The sequence below is a fragment of the Malania oleifera genome, chromosome 7 (genome assembly GCF_029873635.1).
Source record: "Malania oleifera isolate guangnan ecotype guangnan chromosome 7, ASM2987363v1, whole genome shotgun sequence".
In the NCBI taxonomy this organism is placed as follows: Eukaryota; Viridiplantae; Streptophyta; class Magnoliopsida; order Santalales; family Ximeniaceae; genus Malania; species Malania oleifera.
In genome coordinates this window covers 71,824,646-71,837,036 of record NC_080423.1, presented here as the reverse complement: position 1 = coordinate 71,837,036, position 12,391 = coordinate 71,824,646, and positions in this window count along the sequence as shown.

The following is a 12,391-nucleotide window of genomic DNA, read 5'->3' as shown; positions in this document are numbered from 1 at the left end:
AGTCACTTGAAGATTTACAGAAGTTAAATCTCAACAGGTAGTTGCACCTCAGTCGCTCTGATGGCTCAGACGCCTAAGCCTAAAAAACACAATGTGTAGGCGCCTGAACTTCCAAGCTCAGTCGCCTGAGGTCCCTAATTTTTAAAATTTCTCATTTTGCTCAATATGAAACCTACCTAAATCACTTCCCTATTATGTAACCACCCGAGTTCTCTTCTAATGGATATAAATATTTCTTTGGGAAGAGGCTTTGTGAAGATATCCATCCATTGGTCATTTGTATTTATAAATTCAAGTAGGATATCTTCTTTTTGAACATGATCTCTTAGAAAGTGGTGTCTTATGTCAATGTGTTTAGTTCTTGAGTGTGATATAGGATTTTTAGAGATGTTTATTGCACTTGTGTTATCAAACTTAATTGATATGGTGGAATATTCTAGATTATAATCCTTTAATTGTTGTTTCATAGACAAGGTTTGTGCTCAACAACTCCTAGTGGCTACATACTCAGCTTTAGCTTTGGATAAGGCTACGAAGTTTTGTTTCTTAGAAAACCAAGACACTAGGGATCGTCCTAGAAAATGACAAGTCTCATTTGTACTTTTTCTATCAATTTTACACCCTGCATAATCGGCATCTGAATAACTAATCATTTCGAATCCGGTGTCCTTAGGATAACAAAGTCCTAAATTGATTTTACCTATTAAGTACCTTAGGATTCTTTTTACAGCTATTTGATGTGATTCTGTAGGTGTTGATTGAAATCATGCACACATGCATGCACTAAACATTATATTCGGCCTACAAGCTGTTAGGTATAGCAAACTTCCTATCATACCATTATAATATTTCGTACCTACCGGTTTCCCTTTTTCATCTCTATCAAGGCTTATGAAAGTGCTCATGGGGTACCTATGGGCTTACTACTTTTCATATCGAATTTCTTAAGCATATCTTTTATATATTTCAATTGACTTATAAAAGTTCCATTTTTTGCTTGTTTGATTTGTAATCCTAGGAAGTAGTTCAACTCTCCCATCATGCTTATTTCAAATTCTTCTTGCATACATATGGCAAATTCCTTATATAGATTATCATTAGTTGCACCAAATATGATATCATCTACGTAAATTTGGATTATGAGCATGTCTTCTTTCTTAGTTTTGATAAACAAAGTGCTATCAACCTTTCCTCTAGAAAACTCATTTTCAAGTAAAAATCCATTAAGTCTTTCATACCAAGCCCTAGGGTCTTGTTTCAAACCATATAAAGCCTTCGTTAACTTGTACACATTATTAGGTTTTTGAATGTCTTCAAAGCCTGGTGGTTGTTCTACGTATACCTATTCATTAATGAAATCATTTAAAAATGCACTTTGTACATCCATTTGGTACAATTTAAATTCCTTTTAAGATGCATAAGCTAAAAGCATTCTAATTGCTTTCATTCTAGCTACGGGAGCAAATGTTTCTTCATAATCTATTCCTTCTTCTTGGTTATATTCTTTAACTACAAGTCTAGCTTTATTTCTTACCACTATTCCATTTTCATCCTTTTTATTTCTAAACACCAACTTAGTTCTAATGATTGAATAATTATTTGGTTTGGGAACTAATTTCCATACTTTACTTCTTTTGAATTGATTTAACTCTTCTTGCATGAAAATTATCCATGAGTCATCACTTAGAGCTTCTTCTACATTCTTTAGTTCATCTTGAGGTAGGAAAGCATAGTGATTGCATAAATTTTTCAAAAGAGGATCTTGTAGTTATACCTCGTGATGGTTCTCCAATTATTTGATCTTTTGGATGATTTCTTACATATTTCCATTCTTTTGGTAATTCAATATTTTCAACAGCATCATTATTTGATTTTACTTAATTCTTTTCTTCTTTTGCTTCTACTATGTCTAAGTCTTCAAGTTTTTGGGTAGTTTGAATTTCTTCACCTCTTATTGGTTTATTGAATGGACTTTCTTCATCAAATGTTACATGAATTGATTCCAAGATTGTAAGAGTTCTTTTGTTGTACATTCTAAAAGCTTTGCTCTTTAATGAATATCCTAAGAATATACCTTCATCACCTTTTGCATCAAATTTATCTAAATCATCTTTATCATTTAATGCTTAGTCTTCCTGTATTTGAGCTTTTATTGTCATGTCTTTATCTTAAAAAAAATTGCTTGAAAGCAAAACCCTAGGTTCTCCCACACCCTTTATTGAAAATACTTTTGGAGAAATTTAGTTGGGTTCAAATATTTGAATAGCTTATCATAAATATCTCATTCAAAGAGTTCAAAATATTTTAAGAAAATTCACATTCTCACATTGAGCTTTTGTTCATATCATACGTGAGTGCATTTGTGCATATTGGTACACATTTTCTTATATTAGAAGCATCTACGTGTACAAATATTTTCATATTTTTTGTATTTCTAACATATCATTGGAAGAGGGAGACTAGCCCTATAAATAGTCCTAGAATTGCTCAGACTCAATTAGGAGAGTACCAGACTGGCTTTGACCCAGTTAAGAAAGTTAGGTGCACCCTCCTGGTAAGGTGTTGTAAACGGTGCAGCTTCACCTGTGAAGTGAGTCCTAGTGGAATCCTTATGCTTGTGAGCCTAGGCGGGGATGTAGGCAATATTGGCCGAACTCTGATAACATATCTGTTGTTAGTTTTTTTTTTTACAATTTACTTTCTGCACCTGTATGTTTATGTTTATTGTTTGAATATTTTATTAGGTTTATGATTACATAAAAAGACCCTAGGTTTGTGTAATACTGCTTGTGGAATCTGGTTTAACCGAGGAAGAATTTTTAAATACCTAATTCACCTTGTCTCTTGAGAATACACTAATTCTAATAATTGGTAATAGAGTCTCGTTGCAATAGACTTAAACATTTTTGCAAAAGATCGCAATGGCTCACATTGGTGTATCCCCATTCGAAGAGGGATGATCACCTTCCAGTCCTCCATTATTTTGTGTTGTTGATTACACTTCCTGGAAAATTAGAATGAGCATATGTATAAAATCAATGGACTGGAGGGCATGGTAGGTGATTGTCAAATGAATTTGTATGCCAGCTAATGAAAATGATATTAATTTGATGTATGAAAATTCCCATGCCATGGATCTACTGTATTGCGCATTGAATTTTAATATTTTTCTTGAGATTATGGCATGTACAAATGCGAGGGAAATCTGGGATGAGTTAGAAAAGAGATATGGAGAGACCCAGGAAAAAGAAACTGCCACTCCATAAGCTCCAAGCTCAAACGATCAGGTAATGGCATATCATGAGCATGTAGCATTTGTAGTCAGTGAGGTATATGATTCTCACTCTATCTCTTTTGATGACTCCTATTGTGAATGTTGTTATATAACATGTATTGAATCTAATGATAAATCTATTGATGGTGTGTGCAATGATTCTTCTAACGAATATTGTGACATATCTTGTGATGAATCATCTAATAGCTCATGCGATGTTTTGGCTAACAATTCATGCACTGATTCATGTGATCATTCTTGTGTTAAATTGTGTGATGAATCATGTGCTAATTTGATAAATGAAAGCATGCCACTTTACAAAGAACTAGAAAAGTATTTACTTAAAATACTTAAGCTTTTAGTTCAGATGTCTAAGTAGAAAACAGTTATAAAGAAAGAAAATAAAAGGGTGGCAACACAATTAGACGATCTAAAAGATTATCATGCCATATTAGAAAAGAGAAAGATTAAGAAGATATTGAAAATGATTTACTTAGAAGAAGAAATGGATGATTATTCTAGAGCTACACTCAAAATTTCAAATGTAATGAATGATCATAATAAATCCTTAGAAATTAAAAAGAAAAATCCTTTCAAAAAGGATTTAGGATTATCACATGATTCCCACTCTTATGCCTCAACAAGTAATCATAAGAGTTGCAAGCATAATCCTTCATGTATTTACAAAACTTGCTTACATTGTAATAGAAAAGGGCATAGTCGATTTACTTGTTCATCCAAAAGTGCCAAAGGCTTAGAAAGAGAGATGATGTGGGTGATCATGAAAGCAAACTTCGTAGGACCTATGGAAAAATGGATTCCATTTGGAATCACCTAATTATTTAATCCATCCTTAGTTCCTAGGTTTAGGGGGGTTGTGATGACTATAGGTTTGGGAAGTGGTTGTTGCTTAAAATGAAAATCTTAGTATTTGCATTCACTATATACTGTTTTGTTATACTAAGAATCTAAATTCACTTCCAAATGGACAAGGCATCTGTGCCTAGCATATTATTCTCAATGCTTAATTCATACTTGAATATACAAATCTTAAGTAAAACATATGTTGTCTAGCACACAAGTTTGGGCCTTAGGGAATTCATCGTATGTTGTATATCATTTAACCCTAAGATTTTTCTTGAACATAAAAGCCTGATCAAATATTAGTCATCACTCTAGACTTAAGCATTGTTGATTACAAACTCCTAATATTTTGAAGTGCTTATTCAAAAGAAATCCTTCCATAGTCAAAACTAGGGGCATCCTCTAAGGGAATCAAAATTCCATCAGTTATATTTAAATATTCCCTTTGTGCTTAAAATAAAAAAATATTCTAATTTTGATTCACCATCTCCTCCATAGGAAATCCTTACTAAACCATGATCATATTCAGTAAGGTTTCACCCATTCCTTGGTTCGTATCCTTGCTCCTTCGTGTGATCATATCCAAAGGGTACTTGCTATCCTCCAAAGAGCATAGTCCTAAGAATTCATACTCCTATATGCTTTGTGACCAAGTCTGGACATGATTACTATCATGAGAATGTTTTGGAAGGTGTCTAGCGTCTCCTAAATACTCTTCTAAATTTAATGATAATTTAATTGTTAAGAGTATTTATTCTATTTCGATTCAACAGCTCTCAAAATTTTAAATCAAATCCGTAGGGCTTTATATCCCGATGATGAAGTTGAATGGCTAATATGATTGCACTAGGTATCTATCCAGATGAGTGCACAAAATTCAAATAGACCTATGCACATGTAGTTTAAATTGAAAACCATTCCATCTTGTACTTCTCACACATTGAAATTCATAAAAGAAAAGAGGCATGTGTTGGCTTATGACCCTAAAGAAGTATTGTTTATGAATTTTTGTTCTGATAAGCCTAAGAACTCAATGCCAAGCTAAAATCACTAAAAATATTATACCTCTTGATTATTGAACTTGAAGATGAAAGAAAGGCATAAAATGAGTCGAGTGCATAACTTAGGGAGAGCATATATTCTTTCATGGTTATATAAATTAAAATGGTCTCATATTTTTTTATGCCTGAATGTTCATGCGAATATTGTAATGAATTTATGACTATCCTTTGTTATCTACTGTTTGTATTCTTTGATGGATAGATTATATATTTTGATTTGTTGCTTGCTTCCTGATTGCATGCTTGTATTGAAAGCCTCCTGCATGGCGGATGCAGTGATGTGTATTTCATGTTGGTAGGGGATATTGGTTTTCATGTGCCTTGAACTAAATTATAAATTGCTTATTTGAATCTATCAAGTATAGGTTTTATGGGAAAATGTTCAATTTACAGACGGCATGCTATCGAAATTTCGATAAGAATTTTCCCAAAGTAAAACTTTATACAAAGATGATTATGATAAAATAAATGTTAAAATCTTTTTGAAAGGATGAGTGAAAACTAAATGAAAATTAAATTTCATCCTTACATAATCATCAGGTATTTAGAGAGTTAAGCATCTTCCCTATAGAAAGAACTTAAAATACTACATGCATCACTTCATCTTTTGAATATTGAGGCTCTTCTAATATCCCTGAACATTATATCTGGCTCTTAAAGCTATATAATTAGATATGGAATGTTCTTGGGTCATGAACTCTATAGCATGCCTTAATATCTATTTCTAATGCATTTGTTGCCTATAAGGATGACCATACAAATTAGAATATTGTTGATAAAACATTAGTATGGCTGGTTTAAAAGATTCAAAAATAATGGTTTATACTACTAAGCATAATGAAATTAGTCTTTAACTAGTATAAGTAGTTCACTATATCTAAGCTGGAATTCAAATCGATAGGGGGAGCATCAAGAATTAAATGCTCATCTTGTTTTGCTCACAAACTTTTGCTTAGATCAGTTCTTGAATTCTCTGTGACATGTGCTAAAATGTAGTAACTTTATTGAAAATCTCAAGTTGAATATCTTAATTTTAAAATATAATACTTAGCCATATATTCTTTATGTTGCCATATGATCTTACATTTGATTGATTATATCTTTAGGATTATTGTGGTTGTGTTTTTCTAGTTATATTATTGACTCACTCAAAAAATGAGCAGCTTGGAAGCTATCCCAAGTATAGGAGTTTTGTCGTGTAATATTAAGCCCAAGGGTTAGATCGTCTCCTCAAGGAATGTGTTTTAATCTCAAATTTAACGTTCTTACAATCGAAAATAAAAATGTACTGAACTTAGGTCAGATTCGGGATTTTCAAAGTTGTTGAGATTTATTCAAACTAATTAAAATAACACGCAAAGTGAAACCCTAAAACTAACATACATGGAACTAAGAAGCAAACAATGGAAACCCTAGCCTACTTAAGGAAACATTGGGACACGCGTTAATTAAAAATGGAAACCTAGAACATGAAATTAAAAACACACAATGGAAGCTAAACCCAACACACACACGCGTAATAAAAATCAAATTTTTAACTAAATAAGAACTCGAACCAAAATTAAACCTTTAATAATTAAACCATGAACGAAAATGGGGTAAAAAATTCAAATTCCAATTAAACTAAGATTAAAACAATCAAAACCCTACAAAAAAAAAAAAAATCAAACCTACTAACAATAACCCAACAGGAATTCGAAGCTCAATCTTTAATAAAAAAAAAAACTCCAAATTAACAATACTTAAATAATTATTTGTTTGCAAGAAAGAAATAAGGAAGTAAAAAAAAAAAAAAAACATTAAAATAAACCCTAAAAAAACATTGTCACTTAGATAATAATAATAAAACAAAAGATGAAAGTAAATAAAGAGAGAGAAACAGAGCTGCAGCTGATGGTGATCCGTGGAGTTGCTGTCTTCTCAAAGGGGCTTGGATGGAGTTGATGGCTGAGAGGCCTGTCGGAGGATGAAGCAGAGAGTAGGAGTTGCTGTAGGCTGGAGATGTTGGCCTTCGAGTGGAAGCTGTGGCCTTCAGTTGCAGCAGAGGAGAAATCTTATGGGCTTGGAGCATGGAACAGATGGTGGTGCAGCTGATGGCCCTATTGTGAAGGCTGGCCGTGGTTGTTCTATTCTGCTGGTAGGCAACTATAGTTGGTGGAGCTTGGCTGGTGCAATAGCTAGGAAGACTGAGAGATTAACCAAGAGGGAACAGTAAAAAGAGGGAGAGAAAGGGTAGGAAAAGGGAAAAGCAGACAAGGGAAGGAGAATAGGAAAGAGAGGAAGAGAAGAGAGCAGGGAATTTTGGCTGGGGGCAGCAAGAGGTCTCGGGCTGGTGTTGCTGTGCTAGAAGTCAGAGCTGGGGCTGTTCAGGTTGCTGGAAAATTGAAAAAATAGAGAGGGGGAGTAGATGGAAGAGGGACAAAGAAAGGGAGACAGGGATAGGCAGAGAAAGAGAGAGGAAGAGAGTGAATAGGGAAGCTGAGAAAGAGTTTAGGGAAAGGAGAAAAGAAAAAAGAAAAGAAGGGAAAAGAAACGAAAGGAGAAGGAAGAAGATGGTGCATAGGGCACACCCAGGACAAGGGAAAAAGAAAGAATAAATAGGGGAGGAGGCTTGCCCTAACCCACGACCCGGATAGGAGACCTGACTCGAATTGTTATATTTTTTCATTTTTTTCATTCTCTATTCATCACAAATCTGACTCTTCTGGAGCCCATTTCTCACAAACTCAAAATACAAAAGTTGTATATAATTCTTTCCTCTTTCTCTAAAAATTTGAATCATCTCGATCGGAGCTTGGAAGGAAAAGTTATGCATAAAATACGAACAAGTATCGGGTTTGGTTTCCGAGATTTTTCCTGCAACAAAAAATTACCAAAACTTCATAAATAGTGCAATAAAGTTCAAGAATGATGATTTTGACACTTTATTAAAATATTGGACAATTTTAGATATTTAATTAAAAATATAAACCGTAAAGCTCGGGTTAAGATGTCCAATTACGTAGTTTTGACGCGTAATCAATTATGAAATTGAAGTTAAATACCAAACCAGAAAAACTTTGCATGCTTGCATTAAATTAAAGTTTATTTTTCAGCAAGCACAAACCCCAGCACTTCTTGAAAACATCATAAGGGGGATATATATTTATATATATACATATATATTTATTTACATATATTTTTTCTTTCTGGCAAGAAAATGATTTTACATGCAACTTATCTTGTTTTCTTGCTTGTGTGCTTAAATGCCATATTCTTTGGTTATAAAACTATTCATGCCCAAATACTATATGATAAAGAGGAAAATTTTTCTATGCTTAAATGTTACAAAAAGGGAACATTTTTTAAAAGAAGGATGTTCTCCTAAGCTAAGTCTATTTTTTTTTTTTTAAAAGTCTCTAAATTCCTGCACTTAGCCTAGCCCTTTTACTGATGCCAAAAAGGGGAGAATTGTTTGAGCAAAATGTTGCATATCTTTCATACTCATAATTTGAATACTTTAAGCTTAAGTATGCTCTAAACGTAAAAACTAAATGCATAATTTTATTTGAAATGTTTTCTATCATGGATATGCTTGAGCTTTACTGCTTAACTTAATATTATGCATATTCTTAGGGGAAGCCTTTTTAGGCTAAACCCCATTTTGTTCTGGTGCGTTTGTTATCATCAAAAAGGAGAGATTGTTGACTTTTTGAGTCCGATCCCTGGTTTTGATAATGACAAATTGTAAGATACTTATGTGTGCACTCAGTTCTTGAACAGGGCTCTAATTCAAACACACACATAAGACAAGGAAATGGAAGCCGGATAGGATGTAAAGCACATATATTTCGTCGCATTATACTTTAGAAGAGCAAAGAAGAAGAATACTTATTGTTTATTTTGTATAATGCATTTTGTTTCATTATTTGGTCTGTAATATTATGGTTTATAATATTTTCATCTACATGCATGATATGAATGAGCTCAACATGACCGTAGATTGACCATATGGAACCAAATGACCGTAGGGCACCCTTTGGTCGACTGACCCCAGATTTTTATTGTATGCTTAAAAGACCTTAGAAAGACCCTACGCTCTTACACTTACATATAAGATTGTCCCCAACATCACATATATTATCAGGGGAATTAATTGAAGTAACATAGGACTTAGAGGGTTAAAATCATGAGGTTTCGGGTGACTGAACCTGGCAAGTCAAATTGCCTCAATGAACCAAACTGTGGACCGATCAAAAAGTTGACCTGGATTCGGGTGACTAAACTCAAATGACTTGAGTGTCCACGGTCGACCAAATTCGTACCATGTACTTTTCCATTGTCTACGGACACTCAAACTCTTAGTTCATTTTCACCTCGGGTGACCGAACTAGGAAGTTCGATAAAACAAACTCAGAACTAGGCGACCAAACCTTGGACAGAAAGAAATTGCCTTGGTTCAGTCACCCAAAGTTCTCACTGGGCACCCAAACTTCAAAATTTTGTTTTCCTATTATGAGTGTTTGGGTGACTGAACCTATGGCTCGGGCGACCGAAACTCTCGGGTTGCCACATTTTAACCATGGTAATTAGGGTTAATTTTTCATTAAATAATTTTTAAAATCCCTAATATGTCCCTAACGGTGAAAAATCTTCCTGAGTCTGTATATACCCCCTCCATTATTCATTTTTAACAAGAAGATTAGATTGAAAATCCTCCCTAAATATTTTTGTATTATTTATATTCTTTACTCTCTTTTCTTTATTCTCTTGACAAATCTTTAGAAAAATTCTTGTTGAAAGAGAGCATTTATTTTACTCACTTTCTTCACTTGCAGATCTATTACATCTGAAGATTGTTGGAGGATTATTTACTTGGGCATAAGGTTTTTTTTTGCATTTACTTTCATTATATATCTTAGCTTACAAATCATTTTTGGAAAGTAAATCTAGAGTTTCTCCATAAATCTTTTTGGCAAATATTTCTTTGGAGAAAATTTTTATTGATTTTTCTTGAAAGACTTAAGCACATATTTTACACACATATTGTTTGTGCTTGGATTAGTCTTTCTGTATTTGAGCTTTTATTGTCAAATTTTCATCTTACAAAAAATTGCTTGAAAGCAAAACCCTAGGTTCTCCTACACCCTTTATTGAAAATACTCTTGGAGAAATTTAGTTGGGTTCAAATCTTTCAAGTGCTTATCATAAATATCTCATTCGAAGAGTTCAAAATATTTTAAGAAAATTCACATTCTCAAATTGAGCTTCAGTTCATATCATATGTGAGTGCATTTGTGTGTATTGGTACACATTTTCTTGTATTAGAAGCATCTACTTGTACAAATATTTTCATATCTGTTGTATTCCCTACATATGATCGGAAAAGGGAGACTAGCTCTATGAATAGTCCCAAATTGCTCATACCCAGTTAGGAGAGTACCAGATTAGCTTTGACCCAGTTACGAAAGGTAGGTGCACCGTCTTGGTAAGGTGTTGTAAATGGTACCACTCCACCCGTGAAGTGAATCTTAGTGGAATCCTTGTGCTTGTGAGCCAAGGCGGGGACATAGACAGTATTGGCCGAACCTCGATAACATATCTGTTGTGATTTTTATTTTCCACAATTTACTTTCTGCACCTGTATGTTAATGTTTGTTATTTAAATATTTGATTAGGTTTGTGATTACATAGAAAGACCCTAGGTTTGTGTAATATTGTTTGTGGAATTTGGTTTAACCTAGGAAGAATTTTTAAATACCCAATTCACCCCCTTCTTGGGTATACACCAATTCCAACATGTTATACTATTTGGAAGATTTATTTGGGAGGAGGTTAAGAAAGCGTTGGAATTTAACAAATTTTTGGCAGCATGCCGTTTTTAAATAAAACATTCCCCAAACCTATAAGTCACAAAAGTTCTTCCTAGGTTTAGCTAAGTCAGCAGAAGTTGTACACAACTTGGGGCTTGTCTGCGCATATATGAAATTACAGAAAAGATAAATCAAGTCCTAACAGGACGAGTAATACAGTTCTAGTATCTCCAAACAATTCACAATTCAGCATATTAATAGAATTAAACAAGCAACAGAACTATCGATATGCAGTTCAAACTACATTTTACATACCTTCTAATGAGAGGAGCCACCTACATCATCTGGTCGAGATTGTTACATCATTTCTTCAAACTGCGCTTGCCTATTTATAATATCTTTGAGCATGGCTTCAACGTTGGACACCTTGTCTTTCAAACTCTAGTTCTCCACTGTAACCTTAGACACCATGTCTTTCAACTACTGATTTTCCATTTCTATCATATGCATCCATTGAACCATCTCCTCCGCTCGAGACTCCGTGTCTTGATGCACTTGTTCCATCTCAGCACAAGACGCTGCACCCATAGAAGATGATGTTGTTGAGGCAATGTATCCACCTCCAAGACCTTTTACCCAGCCCCCCACTCATTCCCCTAGCACCTGAGCAGTTATCTGGTAATTCATCATATGTTGACTCCCCTCTAGAACAGGCGCATCCCTTAGTTTGACCATATGATCCTATTTTTAGTCATGAAAATGATAAAAAGGAAGATATAAGAATACAACTTCACTGTTTTGAATCAAATTGAAAACTAAATATTTTCTTTGACTTACATGTTTGCTCTGCACACCGTCGCACCACTCCTCCAATAGCCTTTGGTGTGTTTTTTGATAAAGATTCGAAAACGGCTCCTTTGCACCAGTATTGGGATCACGCAACATTATAATATAAAACATCATTAATATTAATTCAGGTAATGGTCAAATAGTTTTATATATAGCAATTACCCTTCGATGATTTACGAATAACCTCAACCCACTACAATGCATCGTAGGAAGTTTGCTACGGTTTGCAGCATATTTTTTCACATATAGCCTACAAAATAAAATGTAATGACTTTTTATTAGTTACATCAATGTGAAAAAGTAGTTATTATAATACAAACACATCACCTAATAGTGTGGGTCACGGAAATGGTGACACATCACCTCCCAATCCTCTTGGGATAGCTTATCGTATGGGTGTACTTCTACTTGATCTCTGATCGCCCGAAAATGTTCATGCATTTTGGCATGTTAGGTCTTAAATTTATTGCACATTTGCTCATCCACCACCCTCTTCACATGGTCTACGTGGAGAATGTCCATATCGAACTCCTCCTACATAGGTAATATAG